This window comes from Excalfactoria chinensis, chromosome Z (assembly GCF_039878825.1).
Source record: "Excalfactoria chinensis isolate bCotChi1 chromosome Z, bCotChi1.hap2, whole genome shotgun sequence".
Taxonomy (NCBI): domain Eukaryota; kingdom Metazoa; phylum Chordata; class Aves; order Galliformes; family Phasianidae; genus Excalfactoria; species Excalfactoria chinensis.
In genome coordinates, this window is record NC_092857.1 from 43,919,565 (window position 1) to 43,940,273 (window position 20,709).

Here is a 20,709-nt window from a genome sequence, read left to right on the forward strand (position 1 = left end):
CCAAGCTAGGTTCAGGGCCTGACAGACGCTCAGGACTGGTGCAGTTAGTGTAGTAAATCACTGTTTTAAAGCTCAGGGCCTGTTAGAAGTGTGGCCAAGCTCTGGTGGAGATGTGAGGCAGAGGAGGGAGTGAGGGTCTCCTCACAGTAGGAGGAATAAGTCAGAAATGTGTGCTTTGCACTTCTCCTTTCCGTTGAAGAGCAGAATAAATATTGTAGAGCTAAAACAATACAGCTGAGCTGCCTAAATAATCTTCTAATATTATGTAACAAGTAAATGAATTCAGTAGATCAGCTGTTTACACAGCACCATACCTGATCCCTGGCAAATAACATTCATTTAAGAATCTTCCCTGTTCTCACATTTGTTGAAATGGGCCTTTCAGCTCTAGGGGCACTGTGGATGAGGTGGCATGAGCTCTTCCCTCTCCTTGCAGCACCTGCAGAATCATCAGGACTGGGTGCATCTTGACGGCTGGTTAAACTAGGGGGCTTTGCATAAGCCTGAGGGGCTGCAGCTGTGCAGAGTGGTGCTGGAAGTGCAGAAATGCTTTTGTGCAAGAGTGGCACCTCTACTGCTGCTGTGGGCTCAGCACTCACATCTGGCACAGAGATAGCTCAGCAACTTGCAGGGGTACTTCTTGCTGCAGTGTGCTCTAGGACTTGCTGGTACTGCAGCAGGAGTGGGGCAGCCCCGAGGAGCTGGGTACCACTGAGCGGGCTCCCAGAGCCCTGATGGGGCAAGAGCCTAAGTGGAATCAGGTGCCTTCAACCAGTCCTCTGCAGGCAGCTGCCCTCCTGTTCCCAGTGCTTCCTTCTGTGTTTGACAGAGCAGAAAATGAGTCCATTTTTGCTGAGAGTCCTGGGTGAATGTGCTGGGGAGGGAGGTGATCAGTGCCCCCCTGCTTCTCCTCCTCTCACAACAGCTGCAAGTGGATGACATTGTTCTTCATATGGCCATAAGCTGCACTTGTATTAAATCTTCTGCATGCCATTCTGCAAGATGCACCTCTGCTTTCTTCAGTTAAGCAGTCTGGTCCTTTCTCTCCTGCTTCCCTGAGTCTGAGGGTTGCTCAGAGCCATTTGAGTTCAGAGTAGGCTATAAACAGGTGCTCCAGGGCTTTGTGTATTGTCACGGTCCTTGTTCAGCTACTAATATCACAGAGACCTTAGGCAATGTGCCCTATAGGGTCTGGGTGGTGGGATCTGGCTGGCAGTATCTCCATCTGACATTTGCATACAGAATCACTTGTTTGTCTTCCCACACTCTGTGACTGCCCCCTGGAGCACACAGGGACTGAATTTGCTAACAGGATGGTTGGAATATGTGGGACATGTTGCCTGCTGCATCATCTGCTGCACTGCAAGGAGGGCTTTGGTGGCTGCAAAATAAGCCAAGCAGCCTTATATTGCTATAGGTGGACAAATAAAGGGAGAGTAAGGGTTCTGCATAACGAAAACAGGATATATTTTATGATGTTAGATGGCTCATGAAATAATTAGCATCTCCAAGTGTGCTCTTATTTTAGATGAAAGTGAGAAATACAACAAGATGAACAGAAAATGATACGTTCTTCATCTGCAACAAAGCATTTCAACTGAAGCAGATAAATCCAGATGTTTACTCCCACTCCAACAGAAATGATCACATATCAGGAGAGAAATATTGTGGGAGAAACCACAACGGAGATGCAAGAGAAAATTCCCACAAGCAGTGATTAAATGAAGGAGACTTCAGGCAGCTCTTGCTGCTCTAGTGGGGCTAACTGTATGAAAATAGGAATGTTTGAAGGCAACTTAAAGAGGCACTCATGGCTGCTAACACTTCAGTTTTCATTTTGATCCACTTCAGTCTTACCTCTCAGAAAATGCCTTTGACTTCGGGTTTCCTTCTGGTTACCTGCACCTTCTGCTTAGTGCAAGTAAAACTCTTCTATCTGTCTTTGTGTTTAAACTTTCCTGCTGAATTTGACAAAGATGAATGTTTTTCTTCTAATCCCTTTTTAGAGCTTCAGTTTGAAGTTTCACATGAGAGGAATGGTTTTCTGTCATGGAAATGTTCAACACATTCAACCTAACCAGAGCTCTTTGAGAAGCATCTCACACAGTGAAGGTCTCCCTGCTTCCCTGCACATGCATTTGAAGCTGACATAGGACTACATGTTAATGAGGAGGTTCAAAGCATGCTTGCCCTCATATGTAGATGTGCCTACAGTAAAAAGTGGAGACCTAAGGCTATAACATTAGGAATCCAGCAGAAGTTGAGGCTGTTGGGTCTCTGCTGCCTGCTCTGCCCCTTGTCTTCCTGGCTGCAGTCAGTTACATGTGATGTGAACAAGTTTTGGTTTATTTCTCTGCACCAGACTGCAGTGGTCAGGTGCAGAGCTGCATGGTGGTAGGTTCTGTTTGTATGATCACATACAGTAGTACTCTTGTTTCAGGATCTTACTTTTTGCTGCCTCATCCTCCCCTTTCCTAGCTTGATACCCTCCCACATAAAACAACTCACTCCTAACTTCTTCTCCACTGGTTGCAGTTTTGCTGACTCTATATGCACACTTAGTCCTTCTGATACTCTTAAACCCATGCAGTCCTCTCTGCTATTACTCTAAGTTCCTCTAAGTTTCTCTAAGTTCCACATCTCAGAGTAGCTCAGCTGATTAGAAGGGCAGGTAATCAATGATGAACCTTAAACTACTGAGTGCTGCACAGCAGTATTTCTCTCTCATAGATGTGCAGCCCTACTCCTCCACTGCTGGGAACTGGTTCCTCTAGAAGGCTTTTTCTTCAGGCTGGTGGAGCAAAAGGCAGGGAAAATACACTGCTTCCTCATCCTCCCTGCTTGATGAGGAGTGCTTGACAAAGGGATTTGGATTTCTTTGTAACAACCAGGCAACAGCAGGTTTTCTTTTGGCCAACACAAGGCAGCATGTTTCTTACCACATGCCTAAAACACTGTTTGAATTGCAGAACTATAGAATATCCCAAGTCCCACGATGTTAGTTAATTCCAACTCCTAGATCCACTCAGGATCACCCAAAATTCAAATCCTATGCCTGAGGGCATTGTCAAAATGCTCCTCGAACTGCAGTGGGCTAAGGGCCACAATCACTGCATTAATCAGACACAGACGGGTTCTTCTCAGGAAGAGATTCTCTCTGCACCAGAGGGGAGAAGAGCTGAATGACACAGACCAGTCAGCCCTCCTACAGAGACTCCCTTGTTCTTTTGGGCAGCTTTTCCCTTGAGTGTTGCAGCCTGTTTATAACCAGAAGATTTCTTTGAGGGCCAGTGCACAGCTCAGAAGTACTCTAGCTTTATGCTGATAGCACAATAGCCCATAAGACGAAATTCCTTTTGGTTCCTACTCATTGTATAGGAAAAGCCTAAAGCTATTTGACAAGCCTTTAGCTTTGTTCTCAGTCCTGGTGTGTGGATTGATCATGGGAAGCCCCAGGAAGCAGAGATGACACATGTTCAGTTGTTGTTAGCAGGCACTACAAGCCAAGCAGCCCTTAAAAACAATCCTATGAACTCACTAACTCCTCACCACCCCCTCACACCTGTTACCTAGTAGCTCACAAAATTTCCTTTCTGCTGGTAGGAATAAATGTGCTTTTTTTCCTCTCCTTTAAGTAGGTTTCTAGGTAGGAGTAAGCTGCACGGAAACCAAACTCCCAGTGGTTCCTTGACTGATTTTGATGTAAGAAGACAGCAACTTACATGACACACTGCCATCCTGTGTACACCTGCATGGCATGCTGATCAGTAAGATGCTGGTAGGTGGGAGAGAGATGCACAAGCTTTTGGTGCTGGATAGAAACACAAATGTGCCTTCAGATATGCTGTTTGCTGGCTACCTGTAGCTAACATTACCATAGGAGTTCTTGAACTTTATTTAGGAAATTGACCTCAAGGGTAACAAGACCCATACAAGCCCCTGTTATGATGAACAGAAAGGAGCTAAACAGCAGCTACAGAGAAGGGAATATTCTCTATATGCACCTTGGGATATGGGAACACAGCTCCCACTGTTTTGGCAGCCTGAGTGCAACATTTCTGACAAACTGGGCAATTTGCAAAGTTGTTTAGAATCATAGAATATCCTGAGTTGGAAGGAACCCACAAGGACCACTGAGTCCAACCCCCAGCTCCACACAGTACCTTTCAGAACTCAAACTCTATGTCTGACAGTGGTGTCCAAACATTCCCTCAGCTCTGGCAGCTCAGGGCCGTGCCCACAGCCCTGTGCAGCCTGTTCCATGCCCACCGCCCTCTGGCGCAGACCCTTTCCCTCACCCTCCACCCACCCCTCCCCTGACAGCTCCATGCAGTTCCCTCTGTCCCTGTCACTGTCACACAGAACAGAGCTCAGGGCTGCCCTCCATGCCCTGAGGAGCTGCAGCTCCCCTCAGCTCCTCTGCTCTGCGCTGAACTCATTGAGTGACATTACCCGCTCCCCACAGACCGTGCCTTCAGGCTCTTCCCCATCTTTGTAGCCCTCCTTTGAACACTCCAATAGCTTTATGTCCTCCTTACGTAGTGACACTCAAACCTGTACCCAATGCTCGAGGTGAGGCTGCACAGCCCAGAGCAGTGTGGGACAACCGCTTCCCTTGCCCGGCAGTGCCAGGCCTGATGTATCCCAGGGTACTGGTTGTTGCCAGGATGTGCTGCCAGCTCAGGTTCAATTTGCCACCGACCAGAACACCCTGATCCCTTTCTCTGGGGCTGCTCTCCAACCCGTCGCCCCCCCAGACTGTGCACAGAGCCAGGGCTGCCCATCCCAGCTGCAAAACCCAGCAGCTGCTCTTCTTCACACAGATGGTGACCATGCTCCAATTTGGCCAGATGTTGCTGCAAGGCCTTTCTACCTTCGAGGGAGTCAAGGCCCCTCCCACTTCAGCGTCGTCCACAAATTTACTTCACATAACTTCCAGCTCTTTATTGGAATCAACAGTGAAAACATGAAAGAGAAAAGGCCCTAAAATGGAGCCCTGCAGAATCTCATTGGAGACAAGCAGGGCAACCATCAGGACACAGCCTGCCTTCGCCCAACACAGCCATGGTTTGCTTGTCACAGTACATTCTTAGGGTCACAGCACCATGGCCATGTGATGTCACAAGCCACCACCCTGCTGACAACTATATACGGGGACCCTGAGAACAGAATGCCAGTCGCTGACCGACTCGTGTCGTGGAAGCACCTATCTGTGAGCAGGAGCTGCAGAGAGAGCCTTCTCTTCCATTGTGGGAGCATTTGTGGAGGAGGATGGATCCTCCTCCACCAAAGAAGCCTCGGCTTCTCAAGAGCAGCAGCGAGCCAGAGCCAATGGTTGTAGATCCTCCAGAAAGTGAGGCTGAGCCCATGGAGGTGGACCCACCTCCAGAGGATGAAGCAATGGAAGTGGATCCACCTTCCTTGGGCCCAGGCAAGCAATATAACATCCATTGGCGTCACAGCAGGGGCACTCGGTTTCCATCCTGGCGTTGAAGAGTCATAGTCTGCCAGAGAGCCCCTGGGCCAGCTGCTGCTCTCTGTAACCCCTTCTTCCCTGTCCCCCATCCTCATCCTTCTCCAAGACCTCCCATCTCTTCCTTCCCAAACTCTGAGGAGAACTGAAGGACTGGGGACTGCTGTCCTCTATGCTTCTGCACCGGGACAACAGGAGGAGTCCAGCAGATGGCCCCGAGCTCCTGTGGCCTCCAGACAAGTCCCAAGGAAGAGGGCAGGACTGGGACTGGTTTCCTCTCAGCAGCTGCGCTGGGATCAGAAGGAATGCAGCAGACAGCCTCAAGCTCCCTGCAGCTCCCAGGCAGTACCAGAGAAGGTTGAGAGGCAGCTTTCCACTGGAGAAGCAAAAGGCTCTGTTTTGGATGGGAAGAAGGGATGGCATTCATCACGAAGCTCCTTCCAGGTGCTTTTCTGAGGACTTTGGTATCAAAACTGGACAATAAACTATTGAAAGAAACAATGCAGAATATTAACAATAAAAACCTAAAGGTCTTTTCTAAAGCAAAACCAGTAAGTGCCTCTCTGTTTTTGGTACTTTAGAGTCTGCCTTTGGCCTCCTGGATCCCCTCTGCTCTCCCCAAAGGGAACAACGTGGGAAAAGTACACTGAGGCTCCTGAAAACACTGCAACAGCCACTGGGGTGGAAGTTGATGGAGCCACAGAGAGCAGGCCCCCAGCATTGCTGATGCTGAGGAGCAGAGGTGCACCCCCATTAGCAGTACTTCTCCCAGGGTTGAAACACACACAAGATGTCCCCTTCCAACCATTTTCAACTTCCCAGCAGAGCGAGGCTGAGGCAGCATCTTGTAAGCAGCAGGTGAAGCACAGCGCCTGCACCTGGGTTCCCAACCAGGGGATGTAAGGATGGAGCACAGCCCTGTTGGGAAGGAGCTGTGGGTACGGGGGATGGCAGCTGGACGTGTGCCAGCAATGTGCCCTTGCAGCCCAGAAAGCCAACCGCATCCTGGGCTGCATCAAAAGCGGTGTGGCCAGTAGGGTGAGGGAGGTGATCCTCTGAGGAGAGGTGCTGTGCTAGACCTCATTCTCACCACCAAGGAGGGCCTTGCTGGAACATGAAGGTCAAAGGCAGCCTCGGCTGCAGGGACCTTGAAACTGTGGAGCTGAAGATCTCAGGGCAGAGAGGAGAGCTCACAGCAACCTCACAAGTGCAGACTTCAGGAGAGCAGGCTTTGGCCTTTTCAAGGATCTGCTTATTAGAGTGCGATGAGATAAGACCCCTGGAACAAAGAAGGGCCAAAGAAAGCTGCTTAGTATTATTCAAGGGTCACCTCCTCCAAGCTCAGCCAACAAAGAAGTAGGGCAAAAAGGCCAATAGGCCTGCATAGATCAGCAAGGAACTCCAGGCCAAATTCAAATGCAAGAATGAAATCTTGTGTTTGAGGGGTTGAAGCAAGAACTGAAAGTAGCCAGAGATGTCAGGGGCAAAAACTGGCCTCTGCAAGTACGTCAGTGCCAGAAGAAAGACTAAGGAAATTGCAGGCCCTTTGCTGAAAGAAATGTGAGACCTGGTTATCGGGAGAAGTGGTAGGGCTGAGGTACTTCATTTGCCTTCTTTGCCTCAGTATTTTTGCCTTTGCCTACCAGCAAGACCTACCTCAGGAACCCTCGGTCCCAGAGGCCAGTCTGAAAGGCTGCAGTGAGGAAGAGGATCAGGTCAGGGAACACTTGAGCAATCTGGACCTTGGGTTCTGATGGGATGTACCTACGAGTGCTGAGGGAGCTGGTGGATATGACTGCAAGACCATGCTAGATAACATTTGCTCACTGAGGCACCTGGAAGGGGTGTCCAAAGAGTAGGGGAAAGCAAATGTCATTCCTGTCTTCAGGAAGGAGAGGGAGGACCTGGGGAACTACAGGTTGTTCAGCCTCAGCTTGGTGCTTAGAAAGGTGATAAGGAGATGCAGCTGCCATGAGGGCTCCCCTTAATGTAATCTTCCTTACTGCAACCCACTGAGCCTGACCTTCCATCCAATCATCGATGCATAGCATTATGCTTTTTCCTAGCTCTATGCTGGACAAGTTGTCCAAAAGGATAGTGTGAGAAATAGTACAAAAAGCTGAGCTGAAATAAGAAAATGTTATATGACCTGACTTCCCTCAGTCAACTAGATGATTAATTTTCTCATAAACAGACATTAAATTCATTAAATAGTACTTTTTCTTTGTGAACCCATGTTGGTTGTAACCAGTGACTGCACTGACTTTCAAGTTCTTTTCAGTAACTCCCAGAATATTACTCTCCACAGTTTTTCAGGCACTGAAGTGAGATTGACTGAAAACTATGTTGGTCTCATTTCCTGTCCTGAAAAATTGGGCAGTCTTTACTGAGACCTCTCCAGACTTTCAAGACTGAAAAATAATTAAAAGCAGACTTGCAGTGATATCAGGCGGCTTTTTTGAGTAGCTTGGGATGAACCTCTTCAGGCCTCATAGATTTACATGCATTCAGCTGGAACACTAAATCCCACATAAGTTTGGGGTTGGTTGAAAGTTTTATTGAGCACAGTCATGGGCTTCCTGGGTGCCAGAGTCCATTACTGATGTTGAAGACAGGCCAAAAAGGCATTAAACATATCTGCATTGTCTGTGCTTCTATTTAAGAGGTAATCAAACACATCAAGTAATGGCCCAGTGTTGTCTCTGGTCCCTTGCTTGCTGTTAAACTATTTATAAAAGCCCCTGTTGTGCCCCATGGTACTGGCCAGCTTCCACTCTAACTGAGCTTTGACCACTTGAATTTTCTCCCCGCAATGGCAAGAGGCATCTCTGCAGTCCTCTTGTCATCCAGCCTCAGTTCCAATGCACATACACTTTCCATTTAATCTCTGGAAGATCTCTACTTGGAAAAGTTGGCCTTCTGCCCCATCTATGTGACTTCTTACAGTTTAGAATTGCCAGCTTCTGTGCTCTTAAGAGGTGGTGCTTAAAAACTGACCAGTACTGATGGGATCCCACTGTGACAGGCTCTTTTTATTTTTTTATTTTCCCTTTTCCTATTACTTTTCCTTTTCTTTTCCTTACAAGAAGCCTAGTAGAAAAAGATAAACTACAGAGTTGTACAGATACAGCAATTTCTCAGCAGGTTCATGCACACTGTTTTGGGAGTTTAAAGGCAATTCTCATATCCAGAAGACACATTTTCACATGGAACAGGTGACAGGTAAAGGCAAAAAATAACCTTTGCAACCTTTAAAAAAGAAATCATAAATCAAAATTGCTTTAATAGATGCCATCTCATCACCAGCAGAACAGCTCTGAGCAAGGGAAGCCATATATATTTAAATAATGTCTCGCCTTAGACTTATGAAAATAAATATCTGCCTTAATGCCGTAGGTGAAAAAACTCCCTAAAATTGTTTCATTTCAACCTGGGAGAGCACTTACTCTCCACACATGATGCTCACTGATTGGAAACAACACAGGTCCTTATATCTGCTGGCAAGGAAGGCAAGCTCTTCCTAGCAAGAGAGTTGTTGAGGGCACAGGTGGGCTCAGGTATGGACTGTGGAAAGGCCCATAGCTCAGCCTCAGCAAAGATGCAGTGTGAAATACTCTCCCCATAGACTGAGGGAGCTCTGGATGCAGGTGTTTTGATGTACTGCATACTGGAGGAGCCCAGAGAAGCAGGAAATGTGCAGGTAATGTATGTGCAGGTATGTCCAGGTATGTGCAGGAAAACACAAGTCAGACTTAAGGATAAGCAGGCTTAAAGGCAGGGCTCACTCCAGCAGCAAAATTAGGACGTTGTATTCTGCTCCTTTTGGAAAGGTAAGAGGTTAAGAATTTGGTGTCTTTTGTTTCCCTCCAGACCCAGCAAGGTAATACCAGCTCTGCAGTGATCCTAAATGTCAGGTAGATTGAGAAAGCGACAATGTACTATTGTTCAAGCAAATTTCTCAGTTCCTAGTTTTAAGATGACTTCCAGGTTTTAGCTCGCTAGATGGCAGGTATTTGAAAGGAACTGAAATTAGAAGTTACATGTATAATACAAACTGTAGTGTAGCAGATTGATTTAAATGAATGCAATATAGATATTAAACAGAAATAATATCATGTGTTATAAATTATATAAACATTATAGAAGGGAATAGTTGTATTGAACATTTTGAAAGCTAGAAGATATTAAAATACCACAGATGTGTAGCCAGGCATAGCACAAACTTCTGATGCAGCCTCGTTTTGTCACTTTCTACATGGTCTAGCCTGGTTCTGCATCTTGCAGTCAGTTTGAGCTACTGTATGGGAAATCAAACACATAAAAACCCTGCATTACTTCTACAGCTTCTTGCTGAAGAGCGTGTCCTCTGGTTCCTCTATCCTCTTTGATCTATCTTAGGCTGAATGTCTTAACAGAATACTTATACTCTTTCAGAAAATTCAAAGGCCCCAAAAGATTGTCTTCACTGCTTTTCCACTTCTTGAACAGAAAATTCCTCCAGGATAAGAATAGCCAATCTGTGTTGTGTTTGCCCATCAGTTCAGCAGAGCTGGCCCATCTCCAGGGTCTCCACATCCTGCTGAGCCTGCAAGCTTCCCCAGGGTTTCTTGGGCTGCAGTCAGGCTGTGCTCTTGCTTCCAGCAATGTGGGCTCTCCAGCTGACCTGGTGGTTTGTTCCTGCACTGTCCTTTGCCCCTATGCCAGGCCTAAAATCACAGCTGTTCTTCCAAGTGATCCCTGCAGCTGTGCTAGCCTAGAAAACAATCTTATCCTGCAAGATGGTGGTACACTGTGCAAGAAATAGACCCAATTCACTGCAGCTTCTCCCAGATAAGGGAGTGCAGGATTTCTAAGAAAAGCTGGGCTTTCAGCAGATGCTTACTTTTTTTTTTCAGTAAGTGCAGGTGCCTGTCAGCTGCTTCTGTTTCAGTGCAAAATCTCATGGATTTGTTTTAAAATATTTGGTTTAAGTGTAGGACACTGTTCATTGGAGACTGTGTAAAACAAAATGTTAGATAATACAGTAAAAAGGAAATGTCTGACACGTTTGCCACGTTGTCTTTCCCTTGACTTCTCTTTCCTACAGACTTCAAATGAACAGAATTATCTGTACTGAGAATACCTAATAGACCTACTGCCGACTACTGTTTTGCATCCAGAGGCACACTAGTATGGACTTCCTGCAGCAGCTCTGACTGTCAGTCAGACCCAGCTCCAAGACTGGCTCCATGAAGATCAATTGAAACCTCCAAAAGAACAAAGTTCTGCTCACCGTGAGAAAAACTGGTCTTGGTTAACTATGTCTCATCCTCTGGTATAACAGCAGTCCCCAGATGGCACTGTTTGGCCATTTTATATGAGCCTTGTTGGTTTCTTTTTCTTTTTCTTTTTTTTTTTTTTTTTTTTCTTTTTTTTTTTTTTCCCCCTTTCCTTTTAAGTTTATAGTAGTGTACAATCTTTGAAGAACTGCTGTATTCTTTCATATATAAGAAAGACCTGCTTCCTAGGAACTAGGCCTTGTTGACTGACTTGATAATTTCTTGGTGCTTTTGGAATCTCAGGAGAGAAGTGGTTCCATTCTTTTTGAATATCAGTGTTTAACTATTCTCTTCCCTCCTCAAACCCCCTTTTCCCATAACAAATAATCTCTTCTCACACATTGAATACTCCTCAATTTTTGCAGGCAACAAGACACTAATAGCAAGAAGTAACTGTACGCGTACTGGTGGTATATTCTGGAGCATAATGCAGCCTGATATCTTCCTTTGTAATTTTCATCTTTTTTCCCCCATCTAGTAAGGGAAGTGTTGAAGTTCGAATTGAAAGTCACATTAAAGCAACAAAATGAGGAAGGCATTACCTGGTTTAGATTCTGAAGAATACCTGCTCCTAAAGCAGAGAAGAAAGAGGTGGTGGGCACTGACTGTGATAGCATATTCAGTTGCCTTTTTATTACTTATTTTGGCACAGCAATTGGAGCTGGATTACTTGAAAAGACGAGAATGATGATACAGTGTCAGTATCAGTAACAAAGTGGCAAGATAATGCTCTTGAGACCCAGCCGCAGAAATCCTTGCAATCACCTGTAAGTGCATTATAGATGATGCAGGAGTAACAGAACAAGTGAGACCATAACAGTTACGTGATGATCAGACTACTGGTGGGGCACAGGTGTGAAGAAGCTTTTCATTTATGTCACAGCCACTCGCAGCAGAGAGGAAAGAACCATTTATTGAGCCCTCCTTTGAAACACAATGTGCAATGAAGGGTCACTTTCAGCATCAGAATGTGGCCCAGCATGACAAATCATGATCATGGCAGGTGCAGCGTAATGTGCAGTGACAGTGCCTTCTTTAAAGGAATCCATGCAGGGGGAAGGAAAAACAGCTACGAGTGAGATGAGCTAAGCTGGATGACATGTTGTGCTGGCACATGAACAAGAGATCACCAATATGGTTAGGGTGGAAATTGTTGCTTTCTAGCAACTGCAAGCCATTTTCTTCAAATAGTCTAAGGAGCCCAAATAACAAGATACACTGTGACAAGTTTATGGAAAATATAACATGATGGGAAAGGGAAAACTTCAGTGACTGAGAGGTTGCCCTCTCCATATGTGGTTTTGAACTTGGGAAAAAAAAAAAAAAAAAAAAAAAAAAAAAAAAAAAAAAAAAAAAAAAAAAAAAAAAGATGTAAACTGTGGTAAGCAGTTCTTTGTTGTGATGGGATTTAAAGTTGAATCAGATTGAACCAGTTCAATCAGCCTCATCCTGTATATTAAGGGATGTACAGTTCAACACTGGTCAAGTTCTTACGGGTAAGGACTGGGGGGAGGCCAGTAAGGCTGACATCCTGGTGAGAGTGTGTTGTTGACCACCCAACAAGGACAAAGAGCAGATGAAGCATTCTACAAGGAGCTGTCAGGAGTCATGCAATCACTATCTCTTGTCCCTGTGGGTGACTTCAACTTACCTGACCTCTGCTGCAAACACAATACAGCCCAGAGGAAGCAGTCTACAAGGTGCCTGGACTGTGTGGAAAACAACTTCCTGAAACAGTTGGTAAGAGAGCCTACCAGTGAAAGTGCCCTGTTATACCTGCTGTTTACAAACACAGAGGACTTGTGAGAAGTGTGGTGGTTGGAAGCAGTCTTGGGCAGAGTGAAAATGATAGAGTTCTAGACTGATTCTTCGTGAAGCCAGGAAGGCACTAAGTATAACCACTACCTTGGGCTTCCAGAGGGCAGACTTTGGGCTGTTTAGGACATTGGTTGGGAGAGTTCTTTGGTATGGGACAGTCATAAAGGGCAAAGGGGTTCAGGAAGGCTGGATGTTCCTCAAGAAGGAACTCTTAAAAGGCTGTCCCTGTGTGCCATAAGATAAACTGCTGGGGAAGAAGACCAACTTGGCTGAAAAGGGAATAAAAGGGAGTTTACCTTTGAATGAAGAAGCAGGCATCTTGGGAAGAGTACGGGGATGTTGCTAGAATATGCAGAAGGAAAACTATAAAGACAAAAATGCAGCTAGAACTTAATCTGTCTGCACTGTAAAAGATTTAAAAAAAAAAAAAAAAAGTTTCTACAAATACATTAACAGCAAAAGGGGGGAAAGGAATTTATTAGATGTGGTGGGGAACGTTACTACCAAGGAAGAGGAATAGACTGACATACTCAATGCCTTCTCTACTTTTGTCTTTAATAGTCAGATCAGTTATTCTCAGGGTACTCAACCTCTTGAGCTGAAAAATGGGGGTGGGCAGCAGAATAAAAACCCATAATTCAGGGCAAAACAATTAACAACATACTACTCCACCTGGACCTCCACAAGTCTGTGGAGGGATCCCCCTGAGGGTATTGAGGAAGCTGGCAGAAGTGCTCACCAGGCCACTTTCCATCATTTATCAGCAATGCTGGTCAACTTTGGAGGTAACAGATGAGTGCAGACTTATCAGTGTGATTCCCATCTACAAGAAATGTCAGAAGGAGGATCCAGGAAACTACAGGCCTGTCAGCCTGAACTTAATATACAGTATGGCAATGGAGCAGATCATCCTGAGTCCAATCACACAGCATATGCAAGACAACCATGGAATCACACCTAGACAGTATGAGTTCACAAAAGGCAGGTCCTGCCTGACCAGATTTATCTTCTTCTATGACCAGGTGACCAGCCTGGTGGATGAGAGAAAGGCTGTAGACACAGTCCACTTAGCCCTTAACAAAATCTTTGTTATTGTCACCCACAGTATTCTTCTGGAAGCTCATGGATTAGACAAGTATTACTTGCTGGATAAAAAAGCATCTGGATGGCTGAGCCCAGACAGTAGTGATGACTGGATTTAAATCCAGCTGCTTATCAGTCATGAGTGGTGTTCTGCAGGGGTGAGTACTGGGACCAGTCCTGTTTAACATCTTTACTGATGATCTGGATGATGGAATTGAATGCACCCTCAGTTTGCAGATGACACCAGACTGGGGGGAAGTGCTTATCTGTCTGAGGGCATGAAGGCTATACAGAGCAGTCTGGACAAGACTGGATCAATGGGCTGAGGCCTTTCGTATGAAGTTCAAGTGCTGGGTTCTGCCATTTGGTCACAACTCCATGCAACACTAAAGGCTTGGGACAGAGTGGAAAACTGGAAAACTTCATAGAGAGGAAGCATCTGTGTTTGTCAACAGCTGGCTGAACATGAGCCAGTTGTGTGCTCAGGTAGCCAATAAGGCTAATGACATGCTGGCTTGTATCAGAATTAGTGTCTCCAGCAGAACTAGAGGAGTGATCACCCCCTATATTCAGCGCTGGTGAGGCTTCACCTTGAATAGTGTTCAGTTTTGAGCCCCTCAATATAAGAAAAACATTAAAGCCCTGGAATGTGTCCAGAGAAGGGTAACAAAGCTGGTGAAAGGCCTGGAGCGTAAGTCTTGTGAGGAGCAGCTGAGGGAGCTGGGATTGTTCAATCTGGAGAGGAGGGGACTCAGGGGAGACCTTATCGCTCTCTACAGTGACCTGAAATAAGGTTGTGGTGAGGTGGGGGTCTTCTTCCATCTAACCAGAGATAGGATGAGAGGGAATGGCCTCAGGTTGGGCCAGGAGAGGTTCAGTTCAGATATTAGGAAAATGTCTTCTTAGAAAGAGTGACAGTGTATTGGAACAATCTGCCCAGGGAGGTGGTGGAGTCAGTGTTCTTGGAGGTGCTCAAGACACATGTAGTAGTGGAACTTAGGGTGTGGTGGGCATGGTGATGATGGGCTGACTGTTGAACTTAGAGGTCTTTTCCAACTTCAATATTTTCATGATTCTATGAATCAGATAGTTTTGGGGGCCTAGCTTAATCATTACAACAAGTAAAAAACAAACAAACAAAAAAATGGGGGTGGAAAGAAGTATCTTGCCTCCTTGCAACAGTAGATATTTGGATATGCTGATAATTAAACTCATAGTTGTTTGCTGCAGTATTAAGTGAAGTGGATAATGGAAAACTTAAGTTTCGGTAGAAGAAAACACTCAGATGCCCGTCCTATTTGTAAAGGTATTTAGGAAATGAAAAACAATTTTTATTAAGGACTATATAGAAACTTCAACTTCCTTGACAATTCTCAGTTCCTAGTTAGAGCAATTCTTGTCCTTACTGAAAAGTTTCAGAGGTAATTGGAAAGATCACAAAATACTTCTAGCTTTTTTTCCCCCCCTCTGATATCAGAGAAATTGGCAACCTTAAAAAATCTTCTAAAACCTCAGCCAATTTCTTTGTTGCTGTGTCAAGTCTAATTTTCCATCTACACTTGGAGAAAATAGTCATTATGAATAACCAGAATAAGAGAGAGCTTAAGCTTTGTTTCACTTGATGGCTATTCCAGAAGCTGTCTTAGAAATGAAAGGAAAACTCAGACAAGGAAACTTTGTCAGTTTACAAAAGCAGGTAAGCTTAACAGCCTGCCATCAGATGTAAGGACTCTGCCTGATATCCTCTAGAAATAAGACACAGGTTCACAGCATCTGTATGTATCCACATCAATTCACTTCAGTTTTGTAATCCACTTGTCTTGAGGAAACTGGTGGCTAGTAAAGTGGGGAGAAGCTCATTAAGGTTGGAAGCAGTAGAACAAACTTCAGTCTCATTAGGTTTGGAAATTCATGAGACTCCATAAATACCTCACCTCTTACAGCAGAAAAAGCAAGAGCTCTAGACATCTCATTAATCTGATGTGGTTGCCAAGCTGCTGATGTGGTTGCCAAGCCACTCTCCATCATTTTTGAAAAATCCTGGCTGTCTGGTGAAGTCCACGATGACTGAAAAAAGGGAGACATTACTCCCATTTTTAACAAAGGGAGAAAGGACGACCTGGGGAACAGGACGGTGAGCCTCACCTCTGTGCCCATTAAGATTATGGAGCAGATCTTCCTACAAGCTATGTTAAGGCACATAAGAGATAAAGAGCTGATTTGAGACAGCCAGCATGGCTTCACCAAGGGCAGATCTTGCCTGACCAATCTCGTGGCCTTCTATGAAGGAGAGACGGCTTTGGTGGATGGAGGAAGGGCAATGGATGTCATCTATCTGGACTTGTGCAAAGCCTTTAACATGGTCCCTCACCACATCCTTCTCTCTAAATTGGAGAGGTATGGATTTGAAGGATGGACTGTTCAATGGATTAAGAACTGGTTGGCTGGACACAGCCAAAGGGTTGTGATCAATGTTTCTGTGTCAGGGTGGAGGCCGGTCACAAGCGGTGTCCCTCAGGGGTTGGTCTTGGGACCAGTGCTCTTTAACATCTTCATCAATAACACAGATGATGGCATTGAGTGCACTGTCAGCAAGTTTGCAGATGACACCAAGCTGAGTGGTGCAGTTGATACACTGGAAGAAAGGGAAGCCATCCAGATGGACCTGGCTGGAGAAGAGGGACCATGATAATCTAATAAGGTTCAACAAAGCCAAGTACAGGTGCTGCACTTGGACTGGCCAAATCCAGATGTTTATACAGACTGGGAGAAGAGCACCTTGAGCACAGGCCTGGGGAAAAGGACCTTGGGGTCTGGTGAACAAGAAGCTGCACATGAACCAGCATTGTGCACTTGCAGCCTGGAAGGCCAGCTGTGTTCTGGGCTGCATTAAAAGAGGGGTGGCCAGCAGGGAGAGGGAGGTGATTGTTACCCTCTACTCAGCTCTTAGGAGGCCCCATCTGCAGTACTGCATCCACGCCTGGGGCTTGCAGCACAAGAAAGTTGCAGAGATCTTGGAATGGGTCCAGAGGAGGACCACTAAGATGATCAGAGGGCTGGAGCACCTCTCATATGAAGAAAGACTGAGGGAACTGGACTTGTTTAGCTAGGAGAAGAAAATGCTACAGGGTAACTTAATTGTGGCCTTTCGATATTTGAAAGGAGTGTATCAGCAGGAGGGAGAATGGCTGTTTACAAGGGTGGATAGAGATGGGACAAAGGGGAATTGTTTTAAACTGAGACAGGGGAGGTTTAGGTTAGATATTAGGAGGAATTTTTTCACTCTGAGGGTGGTGAAGCACTGGAACAGGTTGCCCAAGGAGGTTGTGGATGCCCCATCCCTGTAGACATTCAAGGCCAGGCTGGATGTGGCTCTGGGCAGCCTGGTCTGGTAGTTGGCACATAGCAGGGGGCTTGAAACTTGGATGGTCATTTGTGGTCCTTTTCAAGTCAGGCCATTCTATGATTCTATGATCAGGTGAAACTGTAGACAGATTGGATGGTTTCATTACTCTGCTAGGCAATCTACTGTTTTCTCGGCAGGGCGGTGATGGGCAGGCATGAATGGAGGACAGAAGCTGGGGCAATCCTTACCCAGGCAACATGCTCAGGAACGCCTGCACTGATCAAAACCCAGCTCCTGTATCTTCATGCTAGATGGTCTGAATTTGCACATATTTGATTCAATCCCATGTTCTCCTCCAGAAGCAAACTGGGTAACTCATATGAGGTGCTACAAGGAATCTGTTTTGGAGGCTGGTTTCCATTAGATGAACCCACAACATGCCAACCTCTGCAACCATCCAACCCATGCTAAGTTCCCTTGTTCAGCCTGCTCTCCTCCCAGGGCACCTGCTGGCCTTCAGCTTCACCCCATGGAAGACACAGCAAGCTGCCATGGCAGAGGCAAGCTGGGAATCGTAGAATCATAGAATCACCAAGGTTGGAAAAGACCTCCAAGAACATCCAGTCCAAATGTCCACTTTTATTAATATTTTCCACTAAATTGTGTCCCTCAGAACAACATCTAAAAGTTTCTTGAACACAAGCAGCACTCACAGCAATGGTCTTGGAGTCTTGGATGCTTTAGAGCACAGATGGGAGTAGGCCTAGGCCCAAAACAGAATGCCTCTTGCTCACTGGTTGGTACATGGGCAACCATCTCTTTACCTAGAAAGAAGCAGGGACACTGGCCTGGCACGCTGCTAATTGGTGAAGCTAGCAAGACAGCAACTTTTAGCTACAGGGCATCAGAAGAGTTTTATCCTAAAAGTATAGTGTTTGCTATCTTCTCTGACAGTGTATTGATGCCACAGTGCTCATTACGTTCCTTGCACAACTAGAAGGCATTCAAGTTACTATGTCCTCCCCACAACCAGTTCTACCCTCTGACACTTAATTCTTTGCTGTGTCTGCATGGTAACATACTTCCTGACCTCCCTGCAGCCACTGACAGATTTGAGCAAGGATCCTTCTTTCAGCTTCTCCTTTGGTGACAGATGGGGTATCCTGTGTCAGACTTGATAAACAAAGCATGAATAGACAATCAGCCTGCACTCCTCATGTCTGTTAGCCTTTCTCACTTTTGTAATTTTAATCTAAATGGTTCAATCAGTGTTAAGATGAGTAGCTTTCTGATGCCAGCTTGGATCAGCAAGCTATCTGCCAGCAGTGAAAAGCAGCATATAAAGACTTCCCTCCTGGAAATATGTATTTGTGATAAGTGCTGTCAGAGAAGAGTCTTGTTTCTAAAGCAAGGTGTGCTTACATTATACACTGCTATTTTTTAACATAAGGAGTGTGGTGTTTAACTATTAATAAATATCCTTCAAGTTAACCAAAGACAGTTACTGAATGCCAGGCACCTGCAGCTGGTTCTGAAGATAATTCTTTTTTAAATGAGTTAACAATGTGATGTGGGAGCATGTCTGTTGACTGCATGACTGTTCTGCTATGACGGCGAGTGTCTTGGCAACCTCACCAAGCACTTCTTTCAGTACTCTGAGATGCATGTCATCAGGCCCCATAGACTTGTTTGCATTCAAGCTCATCAGGTGGTCTCAGACTTGCTCTTTTCTTACAGTGCTTCCCCAGTCTCTTCTTATAGGTTCACGAACATGAGAGATATGGGAAGCTGTCTGCCAGTGGAGGCTACTGAGGGTAGGAGTTAGTTGGGTACCTTAGCCTTTTCTATGTCCTGTTGAAATTCTCCTTTCTCATTCATCAGAGGGGGGTGGATCTGTCTCTTCTGACCAATGTACTTATAGAATCCCTGTGTTGTTTTTCACATCCTTCACCAAGTTCACTTCCATTTGCACCTTGGCTTACTGGATCATTTCATGCTGAAGCAAAGCCACCCACTGTGACTATGCCTCGAATTAAGGTAAGTTTCCCTTTAGGATTGCCTCATTCAAGGAAACTGGAAAGGCTGGTTTGTTTCATTTGCTGAGAGCTGGTGTAAAGTGTGGGTCTGTGGTATTGCTGTTGATCTGTAGCTGGAACTTACTTTGTTGCCATGATGCATGTGATGAGATTCTGATTTGCCTTGATCCAAATATGCATCCTGCAGAAAAGGTGGGGCTTCAAAGGACAGATGAGTGAGTGGTGGTAGCTTTCACCTATGGCACTTTGCCTAGTTTTTGTTCCTTTATTTCTTGGCTCAGTGGGAAGAAGCTCTGTGGGAATCAGTTGAGGACAGTTAGGGCCCTGGTGCCAGCTTAGTTGGTGGACACAATCTTTCAATTTGTAATCTTGGGAAGGCAGTCACATGGCTAGCAAATTTTCCAGATGTCTTCTTTTCAAGAGCATTTCTGTTGGTATTTCTCACTCTGTTCTGATAGGAAATCCAGTTGTATGTATATTCATTTTGTTCCAAGCTCAACATAACTAAAATTTGCTGTGATTTCAACATGCTTAGAGGAAGTTGCTGGTGAGTGTATCATATGCCAGTTAGCACATCCCTTTCTGTGGAGAAATTCCTCTGAATGAACACAGAAATAGTTAATGTTATGTATGGATCAGAAGGTGTGAACCATGGAAACATTCAGTGTTTGTGGAACTCTCACCTTTCTCGTAAAAGGGAAAGTGTTGTAGTATTGATAAGGAAATAAAAATAATGACATTTCTTAGCTGCTGCCCTGTGTTATAAACTCAGCCTACACTAGTGTGCCTTCTATGTGGTAAATGAATTAACTTTTCTAATTTTCTGCTTGAACAGCCTCACTCAGTAGTTCAAGATTTAGAAGAAAGCAGAAGATGTTCACTGAAAGTAAAAAATAGACCTCTTTTAGGCATGCAAATAACGTGACTTTGGAAGTGAGATCTATAGACACTACAGAACTTGAAGTGTACACACACTAGCCTGGAGTAAAGCCCATAAGTTTTGTTTTGCCCCTTCCTACTCATTTAAAGCCTTGCAGGTCCTCTCCAGAATTTCAATATCTTTCTAGCAAAAACATGGAGTATACAAAAACTCCACAGGCAGGGGTGTGAAGCAGCAGTATTCTGGTAAGTATTGACTTATGTACCTGACTCTCTGAACCACAGAGCACGGCGAGAACACCATCAGCTCTTCTGTGCAGAACAGCTTCACTCCCTCTTCCAGAAAAATTAACTTTTATAGCCTTTTCTTTTTCTCATTTATATTCCTTCATCTGCCACGACTGCTTCCTTCCCCGCGGGTTTTGCTAGAAAAGGATCCTAAACGATGGTATTAAGGAGACAAAAGAAAATTCCACTCGCCCAACACCCTCAAACTGACTTCAAAGTCTCATTCCTAATCTGCCTGATACATTTTCGTGCAACTTAGTGCAAAATATCCTTGCGATGCTGGAGAACCCAGCTTTCGCACCCGCCCCGTCACGGCCGGCACCACACACAACTCAGCGCCGCCTCCTGGGCCGCCGGCGCGAGGGCTGCTGGGACGTTCCGCCCTCTCCCAAACGGGACTCCACTTCCGGATCGGGGCTGGAGCGCTGCTGACTGCTGGCCAATAGAAGGGCCGGGAGGGCAGGTGCG

The 20,709-nt window shown here is 45.5% G+C and overlaps 1 protein-coding gene across 1 annotated transcript in view; it reads left to right on the forward strand.

Moving 5' to 3' along the window:
* Positions 1 to 20,616: 20,616 nt before the first annotated feature.
* PIGG (phosphatidylinositol glycan anchor biosynthesis class G (EMM blood group)) overlaps positions 20,617 to 20,709 on the forward strand; it is an 80,204-nt gene continuing 80,111 nt past the window's right edge. The window contains exon 1 of the mRNA XM_072360380.1: positions 20,617 to 20,704. The gene's annotated coding sequence lies outside the window, so the exon portion shown is untranslated. The remainder of the gene's footprint in view (positions 20,705 to 20,709) is intronic.